The 16,399-nt window shown below is 41.2% G+C and overlaps 1 long non-coding RNA gene across 1 annotated transcript in view; it reads right to left on the bottom strand.

Moving 5' to 3' along the window:
* LOC127060048 (uncharacterized) overlaps positions 1-15,779 on the bottom strand; it is a 38,434-nt gene extending 22,655 nt beyond the window's left edge. The window contains exons 1-6 of the long non-coding RNA XR_007778586.1: positions 15,614-15,779; positions 15,222-15,340; positions 12,695-12,814; positions 11,829-11,930; positions 11,435-11,703; positions 9,696-9,767 (exon numbers count right to left, since the gene is read on the bottom strand). This is a non-coding gene — a long non-coding RNA (uncharacterized LOC127060048). The remainder of the gene's footprint in view (positions 1-9,695; positions 9,768-11,434; positions 11,704-11,828; positions 11,931-12,694; positions 12,815-15,221; positions 15,341-15,613) is intronic.
* Positions 15,780-16,399: the final 620 nt, after the last annotated feature.

Genomic DNA, 16,399 nt, shown 5'->3' with positions numbered 1-16,399 from the left:
AAATATGTGAGTCATATTATACCCTCATAATAGATGTGTGTCATATCACAGCCTCAAAAACACATAGGCCTGGGAAGCCTGGGTACAGATGGTTTGGGAACAATGAATTGGTTGACATGAATAATTACCCAGATTCTGAGTGCCCTTGAACAAATTGTTTCAGCTTTTTAGAGGTAAATCTGAGGAGCTGGAGCAGTTTTTGCCCACTTTGCCTTAGTTTCCTTCTTCATGAAATGAGAAGAGTTCTGAGACTCTGAGAGATGTGGGGATTATCTGCAGATCCTGTGAAATTGTAAAACACACTAGCTGAATAAAGTTTATGAGGGAAGATACCGAATTCTTGTTCATCATTTTGTTTCTTTCTTTCCCCTTCACTCCCATTCTCAATGCTTATTGATTTTTGTTTTCAGCTGACATACGAGCGACAGCCTACATTAAGACTACAGCAACTGAAGCATCAGGAAAGTCAACATCACTATATACCATTAAAAAATCTTCAGTTTGATGATGCACATTCACCACTCCAAGATGTACCTTAGGGAAATACAATCATGTCTGAAGGGGGACTAGTACTAGGTGGGTGGGCTTCAAAAAAGCACTGCTCTGCATGATGTCCAGTAGGAGAATCCCTTTCAAAAACAGTGAGATGGATGAGCTGTCATCAACCCACTTCATTCCCTGCTTTGCATGACACTCATAAAATGGGCAAAGGACAGTTTTGGTTAGTTCAACGCACATTAAAAATGCACAAAAGGTGATTGACAGGAAGAAACTGCAAGTGTGGTAAACCAAACATATGCTTCTGGAAGCACTGATCTACTAGAATAACTCAGGCGTGTGTATCCTCTAGCTGCTGAAAGACTAACAACCACTTTAAAACAATTGAAATCCCCATATATTGTGAGTATAAGCTCTTAATTAATTTGCCATATTACATGTATCAACAGCTAGACAGAAATGGAGCTTAACAGCAATTTATCTTCAATCGTGTTTTGAAGCCAACACAAATATTCCTACATTTCACCCTGCTTTTGACTCACTCTAAGTAGAAGCAAAAGGGCCCAAACCACTGCTGACATGAAAGTTGTAAAAGGTGTAACCTGGCTTAAATCAGTGCCATTGACTCTTCTTGTGCCAGCAATGAACTGGATCTCTGCCTTCACTCATGGCACTGCAATTAAGAGAATTTGATGTAAGAATAGCTATGAATGAACTCAAGAGACACTTACTCTTTCATGGCGTGTCACAGGCACCAGGCTTGCATGGTCCCCAGGCTGCATTTTGATTGCTAGGCAGGGACATTCTCCCCTGCCTCCTACAGAGCACCGACTGTGCTCTCCCACCAAACACACATGCAGTGTACAAACCCTGTACAAAGGTTTCCACCGAGGTGCTCCCACTTCTCCTGAACCCCCAGTGGAACAGGAGCCTCTGCTCTGGGCTGACAGCAGCTCCTTCCCATTACACAACTCATTGAGGGAGCACATCTCCAGCTGGGCTTCTCCAAGTGTAGGACACACTCATTAAAGGTACTAGAGGTGCAACCGAACAGAAAAGATTAAAAACAAAGCAAAAACAAGAGCAAACTACAATACCATCACCTTCACACACACATACACAAAAACAAACAAAAAAGTAAAATAAATAAATAAAAATAGTATGTGCAGGAATAAAGGATTCCCCTGCTTGGTCTGTCCAGGCTTTTGTATTGAGAATTTCACCAGGAGTCTTGCCAGGGTTTTGTGCTGATGAACACAGGCACCACATACTTTGACTTGGCCATTGCATTAGCCTTATACCACCAGGGCTCTTAGCCTAGACTTGACTTGAGCAGGTAAATGAGGAACTCCCTCCAGGTTTTGCCACTCAGCTCCATACAAACGTTAGTAAGGCAACTCCAAAATCTAGATGTTCAAACTTGAGGAATGGTTACAGAAGGGCAGCCAGCTTCAACAGACTCAAGTGGAAGGAGTCTGAACAATCTTGCTGAGACAGCTGGTCCATATTTGTATTCTCCAGTTTATTCAGTCTTCCTCTGATGATTTCATTAGCTCTTCACTTTTTTAAGGAGTGTAATCCCACAACTCCCCAAGCACGCACATGACACAGCCTGTCCCCAGAAATAAACTCCTTCTGCCTTTTATAAAGCTCCCCTGCAAACCGACCGCTCCACACTGTACACATATATCCATGTAACTAACACAATTTGCCAATTTGCCAAAGGGTAAAAACCTCTAAGCTCCCTTTATTTGTCTTGCTGCTGAGTGATCTCAGCCCCAGTGACTAAGAGTCAAGCAGTGAGCTGAGGGGAGATGCCATGCTGCAGCTATCCTCACCTCAGCTGCAAGCAGCAGAGCTGCCATCTTGCTAATCAGCTTTAATTTAGCTGTCTCACAGCTTCATAAGTAAATAAAGACTTACTTAGTGTCAGATATATCAGTATTTAACCGTAGAGTTAAAAAAGTATGGTAATTAAAAGAGTGCCACAAGTCACAGCTCTGTGCAATCCTAACAGATTGTAGGGTTTGCCTTTTTGAACCTCTCAGCACGTTTAGAAACTTGAGTAAAACAACAAAAGGTGTTAATAGCTTTAAGGGGAGCACCATGCTGATAGATTACCCATTATGGTTACCCACTTACAGCGAAATGGCAAATAGGTTTGATCAATTCGATTTTAATGCAAAATGGAACTTGAAAAAACCAGCAATGAGCAAAGAGAAGACCTTTTGTTGCTAATGTGTCTGAAAAAAAGCACTTAATTGAGGTCATAATAATATTAGCAGTTATTCACCATCAATAATTCAGCCTTATTTATTACTACATGGTAAAGTTCTGTCAAACAGGAATCGTTCAGGCTTTGTTATACATGTTAACACGAAGCTAGCTGTTGGATGACTGGTATATATTTCACCAGCTGCTCAAACCTGCGGGATAGCAAGAACTAATGATATTCTTTCTTGGTCCTTGCATTACATAATAGTTAATTTGCTGCATGCAGAAATATATGTTACAAATATAATAGTCCCACATCAAGTATGCATAATAAAAAAAGCATTACATCTGAAACAGTGACTGACTAATCTTGCCTGAGCTATCTGTCATATGGAAAACAATTTCAATTCCTGCATGATTTAGTACTCCTACAGCAGGAGAAACATAAATTCTGCCTTTTCACACAGTTCTAGTCACCTGTGATTAGTTATCTTTAAAAAATCTAAACGAACGTATAATTGTACAATTATATATGCAAACTCCAGTGTTAAAATTTAAAATGTATTAGTCTCGTAAAATGGCTCATTAATCTCTGGGTCTTAAAGGACATACTTGTCCAGTAATGAGCCAAATGCAGGAAATATGTGCGTGATGGTGGATGGGAGAATTTTACCTCATAAGGTTTTGGTTGGTTTTATTTGTTTGTTTTGTTCTTGTTTTTAACCTTAGAATAATTTTATTCCTACAAAGTCTGTGTAGCAAACATGAAGAAGTTGTCAGTGACTAAAGTCAGTTGTAGTTCTCCGGTCATTAACTATGGAAATAAGCTGTTTTGAGGAGATTAGTTTTTCCTTATACACGATATTCGTGGGTTATAACAGCTATATAATTACTGACTGGAACTGCAACCAGGAAGGCTGGGCAGGAATATTGATTTCTCCGTGTCTGCTAATGACCACTTCTCCGCCGTGCTGATGGAAGGAAGCCTTCTATTAGATTTTCACCACTTTCCTCAAGTGGAAAAAAAAAAAAAAAAAAAAAAAAAAAAAAAAAAAAAAGATCATAGGGGCACCTGTGAAATACAAAGCGTACCCCACGTAGAGACCGGCAGGCAGCTCCCCGGTGCGGGCGGCTTGGGAGCCCGAAGGCCGGAGCGGAGCGGGGCGGGCTCGGGGCAGCGAGCCCGCGGGGATGGAGGCGGATGCGATCCCGGGCGGGGGGAGCCGGCCGCCCCTCCGGGAGCTAATCCACTTGGCAGCGCTGAGATGGCTCCTTGAAGGAGCTAAAGTAGGCTGACACAATGGCCTGCGAGGCATTAAAATGTAGGAATTAAAAACTGTTAAATTGCACAGAGGGATTCTTAACCTCAGCCCTTTGGCAACAGTGATGCTTCTTCCCTTTTCTTCTCCCTTGCCTCTTGAAAGCGATTTGCTTTTTTTTTTTTTTTCCAGATGCCTCACTCATCAGACCACACTAATTCTGCATGCCAGTTCCCTGCCGTACACAAACCCTGTTAATGAAGGGAATAAGGCATCTGAAAGAGTACCTAAAATAACTTTGTCTTCTCCTGGCTGCTCCTGCCCCTCTCCTGCCCTTCTCCCTACCCTATTGCACAGCCATGGCCAAAACAACCGTCATCACTCAAAAGCACCTCTAGATTCATAGATCCTTTGGTCCTGCAAATGTGAGATCACCAGGCAAGCCTTCCTCTGCAACTGGGGCTGTGCAGATCCGGGGCACCATCTGAATGAGAAAGGTGAGGCTCTGTGTTCTTTAAGTCGAGAAGCAAATGTTCAAAACTATTTTAAACTGGGGACAATTATTGTTTGCCCTGGAGCTTAAATGGATATGAGCTTTTATATTTTTTTCCTTTTTTTTTACCCCTGAAACACAAGTCATCCTCAGGCTCAAAAACTGACAGTGTGGTTCCTGACAATAATAGGGTATCACTCAGCCGCTTTGTAGAGAGCTGCCAAAAGACACGACTCTTCTTCCCTGGCTGGTGGGTTGGTTTGGGGTTTTTGTTGTTTTTAAACAGCGTGACATTTTAAAAGTTATTAGAGCATTAATGCTGCTTTTTAATGAATAAAGCTTTATAAAACTACTGATAGGGAATTAACATAAGTTTACCTCTGAATGCAAGCCTCTTTTTTTCTATTTTACTATCCATTACTTCATTAAATCAACACTGAAAAAGACTAGCCTTGCCAAATTTCTCACTGCACATTCCACTGTTTGCCCATGACAGTATTTGAATGTGCTTATTATTTCTAGTAAAGCCCTTATCATTTTCACTGTGAAATTTAAATCACCCTGATCCAACTCTTCTTAGCTAAAGTCAGCTTTATCAACCACAAGAGATGTGGGATTTTAAAAAGATCTGAGTAAATTCACATTGTTTGGATAAACTCATTCAGGGGGTTCAGCAAATGAAAGCTGAAATAGATATGTATTCCAAGGAGGTTATGGACTGCTCAAAAACAAAGAAGTTAAAGCATAATTAAAAAAAGGAAAAAAAAGTTCATAGTATCAGTATCTTTTTAATGAGGGCATTCACAGACCAGATTTTGAATTGGTATTTCTGTGCCTTCACAATAATTCAAGTGAAAAGAAAGGAAAAAAAAAAAAAAAAAAAAAAAAAAAAAAGAAAAAAAAACCCCAAAACATTAAACTGTTTACACAAGGATTTTTTTTTCTAGAATCCCACTCTGCTATGTTATCTGGTCAGTGTTGTGCTATCAAAAAATGTTAAGGGCTGCATTTATGCATTATCCCACAATTTAAGTAACTGTGTATCATGTATATTTAAAACCATCTCTCTGTAGTTTTAATTATCTCAGTCTGCAGGGAAAAAACGCAGCTCCCATGCCTGAGACCGAAATGAAAGTGCTGCACGCTGACAGCTAAGATGTCTGTCCTAGCTTGTTGAGATTTCCTGTAAAATTTGCATTGAAAAGGCAGCTTTAAATATACTTAAAATAAAAAGAGCATTTGCATCTAATTTGCTACACTTGCAGTATTAAAGTTTTATCTGAATAAAGACATGTCAAATGGATTTATATAGTTAAGCTGATAGCTTTTAAAGTCAACACAGTAACATCAGCTAAATTCAACAAAGTAATGGCAGCAGCTAATGGCATTTATTAGTTTATCATCATTTACTTAAAAACCATAACACAGATCATTTTATTTTCACATTACTGTTTGTGATTCTTTGACTCAGTTTGTATTGATTCCACAAATTATGGCAGAAACTGACATTTATCTAACAGAGTTTTCCAAGCTATAAAGGTTGGCTTTAGTGGGAAGCAATTGAACACTTGCCACACAATGGTTTGAGCCACGGTAGAAACAACCCTCTTCAAATAAACACATTTGGCAACCATTTTAAAATGCGGTTGTTGCTTGTCTGATAATGACAGAAGGGTTTTTGTTACTGATAAGGCTCTTATTACAAACCACTGCCTATGTAATCTACAGCTTGATCACACAAAGTGCTAAGCACACTCACCCAGCCCAGCAAAGAGCTGAAGCATTAAGCTTTGTTTTGAAGATATGCATAATAGCAAGCAAGGCTTTTTACAGTACTTCTCTTCTGCAGACCTCAAAGAACTTCACAAAAGAGATCATTGCTGTTCACACAGGAGGAAACTGAGGCTGAGAGAATCCAAATCACAGCCAGTTGCTGCAGTGGGACTTGAGTGTCCCAGTTTAGTATTCTGCACACTAGGTTTTACTGCCACCTTACCCTCCTATGGACCTCAGAGTGTCATCATCACTTGCCCAGACTTCAGTGAAGCCACTTGCCAAAAGTACATGCTTATGATAAAGATTGTTAGAGGGTCCAGAATTTTACAGAACAGTTTTTTGACTCTAAATCCATGGTAAAAACCAGGCTTTTTTAATGCATTACAGTCTAAATTCTCCTAAAGTTGCCTTTTTACCCCTCTTTTTAGCAATAATTGATAAGACCTAAAAATTTCCCATGAATGGTAAATTTTGCAATAATGGTAAATTTTGCAAAAATGGTAAGTTTGGCAATATTTTATTGCCACCATAAAAACTAGGCACACACACATCTTGGTTTGTAAATATCATGGGTGCGGACATCTACGTGTCAACACTCGAGTTTACAACTGCATTTGAAAATGACATCGAAGTTTCCAATCATGAGATCTGCTCTCTTCCCTGGTGACATCTATGCTTGTTCTTCAGTGGAAGAAAAAAATCCAGCTGAGCTGGAGATTGGGTTTATTTTAAGAACTATGCATGGAGGTCAACATTCTTGCTAACAGGAGGCCCATGTCTAATTCCCCATGTCATATCCTAAACCTTTAATTCCAAAGAATCACCAGCTTCTCTCTTTTTTAATCTTTGTTTTTCGGAATTTTTTGGCTTGGTGGTTTTTTTTTTGGGGTGGGCTTTGTTTCTGCTGTTTGGTTTGGATTTTTTGTTTGGGTTCTTTTTTGGAGTCTGTTTTGGTTTGTTTTGGTTTTTGTAGCAGACCATATTCCCAAGAAAAGTGACAATCACAAGTCACATTTGGCAAGAATTTGAAATGATCATGCATTGTTTCATGCCATTTATTATAATTCTCCCACAGCAATGGTCTTTGTTCCACTGTGTCCTCACCCTGAACTCTGGCTTCTATTTCAGCACACATTTGTAATTCTCAATCCCTGGGCTGAAGAGCTCAAACCTCTGGCTCACCAGAACAGCCTGAGACAGCTGGAGCAATGGTTTCTGAGGCATACCCATCCTTCTTGAATCACCAGCTCACAGCTGGCCAGCTTTCTTATGTGTAAGTGCTGCATCGGGCAAGAAGGAGAAAGGAACTAAAAACTGTATTGGCTTTCACTTGGAGCCCCAGTCTGACTTCCTTCAATTCAACAGGAGAGCTGTTCTGATTTAAACAATGCCTGGATCGAATATTTATAGAGTTTTGTTTAATTGAAGATTACTTGTGAAAAACTACTGCAAAAATTGATTTGGGGTAAAAAACTGAGTGAAAAAACTTCACCTATTTTGCCACATACGCTCTCTTCCTTCAGCTCATGGAACTCGGTTGTAACCTACTAAAAATGCACATCATATTTTACAGCTATTTCAGTCATGCTGGACAGAATGACAACCCCAGAAGTTTCCATTGTGCCTCAGAGACATGACATGTTCTCCTCAGGACTGGAGGGGAGACAGTGCCTCTAGCAAGACAACTCCAGAGGGGAATGTTATGGCACAAGTGTTCTGAAACAAAAGCCCAGGTAGCTACAGCACTGCAGGCAGCATCACTGCTCAAGAAGTAGGGCAGCTTAAAGGAGGAGAGAGAGTTCTATTCAAAGTCAGAGAGAAAAAAAAACAACCTCTTGGTTTCCATCCAAATGCAAATAGAAAGCCAACGTTGCAGCTGAAGAACTGGTTCCTGCCAGCTCCACCTGAGGAACAGGGCATTTTGCACAGTAGTAGTTAGAGCCTCCAGATGGCTTTGAGTACAGCCCCTAAGCAGTTTAGTTTAACCTGAAAACCCCAGGGCCTGGGAGAAATTGCCCATCCCTCATCACAGAGCTGGGCTGGGGGAATTCCTCTGAGCGCTGATCCCTCTGGAGCAACACAAAGCAGAGCAACCTCACAAGGTTCAGGTCATTTCAGTTGTGCCTCACTGTGTCGTGGTGAGTTTCCCTTTTTATTTCAATGGTCCCATACTTCAGACAGCTTATTCCTAACTTGTGCTAGCAACGACCATTCTCCACTTTCATGGTCCCCCACTGAGACCCTTCCTATGCCACGCAGGAGTGAAACAACAGCACCCCAGCTGGTGTCTGTATGGTAGCAGGCAGGATAATGTCAGCCAGACATTCTCAACTGATGCAAATTATCCTAACTTCATTTACTCCAGTGGAGTTCTTGGTGTTTTCTATCAGATAGGGATGTGGACTTTAGCATTAATCATGTGCAGAAAAAACCCACCATTTCAAGCTTCATTATGAAACAAGTGCTACATTAGCACAGAGCATGGAAAATCTCAGAATTTCCCTTTAATGATCTTGAAGATTATGTGCAGCAGGAAAGAAGAAGTGGAAAATCTGTCATAAATGTCATTGAATATTTTTAATAGCTGAAAGCTAGGCTTTATTTAACATTCTTGCCTGAAAAAAAAGCCCAAAAAACTAGAGACTGTTCATTAACTAGAAGCAAGGGGATTGGTTTTTCATTATGCTATGTCTGTGAGACAGCACGCAATGGAAAGACAAAGTTCTCAGGCCCAGAGACAGCTTAAACTAGGAAAAAAAAGTAGATAGGCAAGCACAGCTATTTTAAAATATATTATGTGTAAGTATGGAAACAACTGAAAAATCTCAGGATGCACTTATTAAATATTGTCTGTTGTAGCCTGTTCTTTTCTCAGCCTTGGCAGTCACTACTCATCATCTGACGGCACCAGGAAATACCTGTGATGGGGACTTGCTTTCCAGCATTTCCAGGGACAGCTGCAGACAGCTTACATGGGTGAAGGCTGCACTGGAGTCCCCCTGCTCCCTGGTCTTGTGTGGTAGGTGCACAGAACACTGCAACTGTAGGCAGGCATCAGAGGCTGCTGCTTGAACTGACTGCTACTTTAACTTTACCATGAAAGAAAACGTTCCTCAGTCAATCTTTCCCAAGGCCTGGTCTCTACTCAGGCATCACCCCAGTCTGCTCAGCTCCTGTGCACCTCCACACCTGAGGTTGGCTTAGGCTTGAAGAAACTCTCTAGCACTGTCCATCCTGACCTCAGAACAAGAGGCAGAGCCCCAGTTCCTGTCAAAGCAGCCATGGAAATTACAGCTTTGTGCACTGTCTCAGCAGGCTCTTACGAGTCTGAGGCATTCTGACACAAAACCTTGACAAGTGTCCATGTAGTAAGAATAATGTTTGACAGAAGAATGTAAAGAATTGGTCCAGAAGGTTGTAGCTGTGACAGTGTTTCTACAAGGAGATGAACTTACTTCCTCAGATGGCTGGGTGAAGTAAAAGCATCTTCTCTCTTTCACAGAATTCTATTAATTACATGTCATTTGCTAAAAAGAAAGAAACAAAAAAATGTTGTTGAATATTGTCTTCTATGGGAAAGGACCTAAGCCAGCATGTAGTGCTGCATTTCACTGAAGTTTTTAACAGAATGAATACCCCAGAAGGCGTCACTTGAAGAAAGGAACTGTCAAGTACTACAACCTTTATAAAAATTAGCAGGTTGCTTTAAATGCATGTGGGTGATGGTTACAAGAGTTCTTTGTTTGGCTAAATTTTATCACACTCCTTCATCATGCTGCCAAACATAATTTCATTTGCTCTTGTCTACAAAAGTCTTAGTGTCTCCATTTTTACAAAACTAAATCCACCTTGTATCCTTATCCTACAGAAATCTTTGAATGTAGGAAAACCAGCCCTCTTTTATTTACTTCTTTCCCTTATAGCCTTTTAATGACAAGTTTACCCTATTTTTGGACTCAAACTTTTGCCAAACAAAACAAACCACACCACAACAACAAAACCTTTTCGAGAAAGAAAGGAATGAATATGCAAACCATACAATTACAAATAGACAAATAAGAAGAATAACAATAGAATTGTAATTAAAACATTACCATTTAGTTTATGGACTGATTTCATGCTCCCCTTCTCCAGTCTTTTATTTAGAGTTGGAGGGAGCAACAGAAATCCCTTGGTCTCAGCTGCTGAACCAGTAAGGCTCAAGAGTTACAAAGACAGTTCTACCTGTGCATGGCTTGTGAGCTCCCATGTATCTTTACTGAAGAATGGTTCCCACACAGCCATTACATTTAATTTTTTCATACAAAAAACTCAGGTCCTGAGAAACTGTTTTAGCCACTTATCATCACATAATGTGCCAAGTTGATCTGCTAATCAGTCTTTCCTACTAAGTTCTATTCTATTGTCTGCATTTGAGATAATGAATATTAAAATTGCACAATTCATCCCACAGGGTGTTTTTCAAATTATGCAGAGCACAATAGAATCCATTTTCTTGCTGTTGAAATTCTGCCTTCTTCAGAGTAGAAACACAGGAGATATGGATGAGTGGAACACAACACTGTGCAGCACAGAGGGGAGGAGAAACCCAGGGCAAATATAGCAGGGCAATCCTTTCATCCCACAGAAAAACAGAAGGTTCTTGGGTGTTTGCTGCCTAATTTGATATCATCAGGCACTGTGCACAAAATCAACCATGTCTGTGTGTAACCCAGAGGTGCCAAAACTGTGCAGAGGGAGCCAGTTGTGTAAGGAGTGACAAGATCAGCTCAGGCTCCTCAGCCTCACACATGGGCTTTGATTTATGTGCAGGACAGGAAGGGTTATCTTGTAGGAAGAGAACAAGCACACACTTGCATGTGTAGGTTCAGAAGAAAATCTAAACAATCTAATTTATAGAGTACAGCCCCAGAGAGGTGAAAAGCAGCATCAGCCTGGCTGGGTGATGACCAGGTATCCCAAAATATCTGTTCTCTGGAAACAAGTGAATCACACAGGGTTTGACTGTACTTTGGTTTTATAACTAGACTGTTTCCATTTATTGAATGATAATTATTTAGAATGGCAAAAATTCACAGACAGTAAGTTTGAACAAAACTTTGGAAAGTAATCTCTAAGGGGCAAAACTTCTGGTGGGTTTGGTGAGAGAAAAGGCCCAGACTGAGGGTGTTTGCAAAGGTTTTAAAAACTTTACCTCAAGAAACTTCCAGGTCCAGAATCAAACAGGAAAACTTTTCCAAAAACCTATCCTGAGCTGCTTGTTCATTTATAATTGGATAGGTAGAATATTTAGCTCACAATTCCATGCTGTTTTCAGAGCAGAAGAGAACCTTCTACATTTCTTCCAAAAACCAAAAGTAGAAATTTCTGTGGTGGGGTAGACATAGAGGCTGAGCAGTGCATACATTGCAGCTTCAGTGGTGGCTCAGCATCCTCTTCCCTCCCATCCAGAACTTCTCTGGCCTGGCAAAATCAGATTTTTAAAAGAAATGGAAAAATGCAGTTCATCGTGTTAACATCCCTACTTCTTTAAGATATACTGTACAGGTCATAACTTATCCTTTTTAATAAAAAAGAAATAAATTTACCTTTTGAGTGTCATTTCTGACCACTACTGCCCCTTTTCTAAAGCCACGGAGCTTTACAGTAGACAGCCTGATGGAATTCCAGTTCACAGCTTAATTTTCCTCCTGATAAAAGAGACAAAAAGTTCCTTTCAGTAAAAATAAAATTTAATATGGTCGGCAAATTTGATATATTACAACCTCCGACCTGGGCTTAATTGTTCACAAAGGGCTAACGGTACCACTGGCAAGTAAATGACTTCTACAGAGTGTTGCAACTCTGATAGCTGAAGAGAAGGGGAGCAGCAGCCTGACAGATAATCAAAATTTTTAATGTGAACCATAGTGAGAGAGGTTATTCAGAGCACAGCCAGACTGTAGGAGCCTTCTGCAGCTGCCATAGCAGCTCCTTAGGATGAGAAATGCTTAACCATCATCCTCACTCAACTTTGTTAAGTGTTGCTGCTGTTAGTCACCAAGCAATGGAGTCTGACACTTTACAGCAGCAGACAGCAACAGTCTGGGGTCTGCACAGACAGAAACATGCTACTTAAATTTCTTTGGGGCCAAAGCTGCCCCTGTTCTGTGGCTCTTGAGAGCTTTTCTTAGGGTTTGACAAGGAACCAAGGGAAAGAGTATGAAGGCAAAAAGAAAAGAGAGATGTGAACACACCCACCACTGGCCCATGGAGGTTGACCTTTTAAAGGCTACAGCAGAGAGCAGGATTTTAGTGAGGCAGCCAGGGCTCCCACAGCTCCCACAGGTTTGCAAAGCCATAGGGGGCAAGACAAAGGCTGGGTGGAAGAGAGCAAGGGGGAAGAAGTGATGTTTGTCCTGGTCGTTTCGATTTGAGAAGTTAGAAGATCAAATTTGTCCCTAACTCTCCTTACCACATGCTGTCCTGAAGAAGACCACAGACACCCAGGTGTATTCAGGGCTGGTGTGCAGAGAATGAACCCATGGAGCTGAAGGGACCATACCACCAAAGAAGTCCTTCCTTACTTTTTCTACTGAGAGCACACAATACAAAATACTCAGTGGCTGGAAGACAGCACGGCCCATAAGCTGGTTTACCTTGTTGTCTTTGTTAAATTAGATAAAAGCAGGAAAATCACATAGTTATCCCCACAGCTGATTTGGTTGCTAAAGGAGAGATGGGTCAGGGACCCACACAGGTGAGCAAATGCTCACCTGCACAGCCTAAAGCATTCTAGTTGCTCCTGGATATTGAAAAGCCAGCAGCAACAAAAAGCATTTATTTTCTCTTTGTTAATCTGGGTAACATTTTGCAGCAATATAACACAATAAATGAGTATGCTGAATGAAAATACAGTACAGTGTGCAAGCATGTCTGTAAGGAGAGGGCACAGCCAAAGTGCTGACTGTGTGCATACATTTACACCTTACCAGGCACAGGTCATTAGCAGATGTACTTATACAGAGAATGCTGAATGCAGTTTCCTCCTTCCCCTCCTGATTCAGTTTGGGGTCAACAACATCAAACAGCTCCCACAGAGAGCACTTGCAGCCCCCTGAGACCACCAACAATTGCATTTGTCCTGGCAACTGCTGCTCCCCCTCAGGGTATGCTCCCCAGTGGGCTGCCCCTCAGGAGCTGAGGCTGCAGCACAAAGGAGCCCAAACTGTGTCCTACCAGCAAAAGGAATAATAAACCTGCCAGCTAAGAGCATCAATGCTTGATGCTCCTCCCCAAAACATGGAGGGCAACAGCAGCCTCTGTAGTGCCCTGCAGGGGCTCTCCCCAGGCCATGTAAGGGTCCATCCTCTGTGGGATCCTTGTGAACACACACCCGAGGAGCTGCAGCACCACTCCAGCACACCAACTCTGCTACACACCACTGACAATCATGTTTGGCTTCCTGACAGGCAAAAAGGATGGTGAAAACTATACCTGTCTTCTTGTTGGTGAAAGGCAGCTGAGCTACCCACATGTGCAAAGCAAAGGGAAAGAACATTTCCAGATCAGAGGGTGTCTGCAGCTCAACAGCCAAAATCTCCAGCCTATTTCTAAATTAGGGATGGTGATATATCCAGCAGCAGCCACTAGTCATGTTAGCTGTCTCAGTGTCACTGGAAAGCAACTACCAAAGCCTTTAGAAGTTCATATTTCAATTTTAAAGCTGAGGCTATTTTAGCTAATGTCCCCAAGGCAATTGTCTGGTCAAATGTCAGAGTTTTATACTGCTAAAGGAAATCACTATGTTTATGAGATCTCTGCAGTTTGGGAACCACATTAAACCCCATTTGAGTTTCTCAGATTATACTGTGTTGTGGATATCTATGTTTTCCCTGTGTTTGGAACATATCTCAATCTCCTTGTATTCCTATGAGCCATTGAAAATATCTCCCTCTGTCATGTTTAAATATGAGCTTCATCACTGTAGGGTTTTTCTCCACTAATTCACTTATTAAAAATGAAAAAATCTTTCAATTGATGCTATTTCTGCATGCTTCTGAGTGTGATATCCTGCAAACTGGTAATTTATTTACTTTTTCATTAGCAAAACATTGCTTAAATTTTGGTATTTCATAACTAATGCCAACATTCATACTTTAATTTAACCCTTTAACACCCAAGATTTCCCTTTCTTTTTGTGTCTCTGAGCTTCTTGGGCTTTTGCCCTACCCATTGCATTACTGACACCAGGGACTGGCTGTTTAGCTTTGGCACAGGCTCAGTGCAGGTGTTACCTGTGGCTGCAGAGGAGCTCTGTCAGCTGCCCTCCATGGGAGTTTCACCCTGCCCATGTTCATGAGCTGGTTGCACCTCAGAGATCCCCTGGCCATGTAATTTGGTCTAAGGCATTTGGAGTCTTACATATCCACTCAAGTAATGTGGCCTGAAAGAATTTCTTGATTTGCAGACTTTAAAACCCCATATTTTCTCCACCACTACACTAAAGGGCTTGTTCCCCTGCCAGGCCAGAGTTGCTAAAACACTTTGCCTTTTTTCTAGCTGTGGGCTTGTTCTCAGGTTTTTAATGTCTCCTCTAGTTTGGGGTTTATACATGTCTGAGTGTCATGACACCTGCAAGCTAGCACAAAATTCCATGTACAGTTAATCCCACTGAATTTGTTCAAAGACCTTGAGATGCCCCCAAAAAAACTATGGAAATGTGTTTTTTTAAGTTTGGTTTTGAAAGAAGACTTGGCCAGAGAAGCTGACTGCTACACTGTATGGAAGCACTGATGATGGACGTAAACGTGGAGGTTCCTATTCCAAGAAGCTTCCTTCCCAAAGCTTTTAACTGACATGCCTTACACTTAATTTTGTGACTATTTAAGGCCACTCCTAGAGTAACCTGTATTGAAGACTATCCTTTACAAAACCCAGTATGAATAACACACTATCTGATGAGAAGCTACACCTTTAACCACAGAAGAGAATGAACTCACTTTTGTGTTTCCATGAAAGGCAGTGGTTCTCTCCTCCACACTCCCAGTCCCGTGTGTGCTTACGTGACCAGCAGTGACACAGGGCTGCAGCACCTGCCCACACACAGGAGCTCCCATGTCTGAAACAGGACAATGCAAAAGAGTATTTTAGTAGCAAGAGAGAGAGGGCCATTATGTTCACAGTACAGTTTTTCTTCCTATAGTCAAGGTTGGGTGTGTTTTTTTAGCTTTGTAGTCCTCGTATTTCTGTTACATCCTCCCCATCTTTGAAAAGCAACAGGTACCAGATGCTGAGAAGATAGCACTGAGCAAAGCCTGGAAGCTAAATTTTCTGTTTATGTTTCATATAATGAGCATCTGTACTTTTTAGATTTATCTATCTAAACAAGTACCTCTATTTCCTTCTGGTAGACTTTTTTCTTCATATTATTGGCTGACACCCAAGTAGGCAAAGTATTTCAGCGACATCCCATTTCTAGGCTCAAATAAAAATTAAAAAAATTAAAAAGAAAGAAACAGTGTAAGGTTGATCACACACTTGTTATTAAGTCAAAGCCTGTTTCAAGTGTTTGTGTGAGGTAGAATTATCTCATTCTTTTTGTCTGTGTCTTTCTGTGATCTACCAGTCAAGTATGTGATTGGATTTCAGCTCAACAAAACCTTAAATTACACACCTATTGTGCCTGAGCTAAGCCTAGTTTCACAGCACTGGAGAAGGCTCCTCACTGCTCTTTTGGCACTGTTCGATCTGGCTCCTGCTATCATCCGCAGGTTGATGAATGAGTAATAGGATTAGAAAGTCTCATCTCTGAAATGCTATAATTGTCACATTTGGTGCATTGACAAAGGCTTGGGTGATGGAGAGGTGCTCCATAATGTAAAGTCATACATTCAATCTGCACTCACTGGCCAAGGCTAGGAGAATGGGAGGAATAAAAAGAATCCCTTCAGCTCCCCATTTGTCCAACATACACAGATATCTCACCCTCTAAATTAACCTTTTATGCATGAGTTTGTTGGAAGGCAGAGTGCTCTGCTTCTTAGAGGCTCTTATCTCTCTGGAAGGAAGATGATATACTTGTTGATTCTTTGGTTAGTGCATGAGATTAAAAAGTCTAGGAGGGCTAGAGCAGGGGGCAGATTTTCATGTCTACCCCAGCAATCTCCAATTCAAAACA

This window comes from Serinus canaria, chromosome 11 (assembly GCF_022539315.1).
Source record: "Serinus canaria isolate serCan28SL12 chromosome 11, serCan2020, whole genome shotgun sequence".
Taxonomy (NCBI): Eukaryota; Metazoa; Chordata; class Aves; order Passeriformes; family Fringillidae; genus Serinus; species Serinus canaria.
The sequence above is the reverse complement of the archived record's forward strand: the minus strand, read 5'-3'. Positions and strand labels throughout refer to the sequence as shown.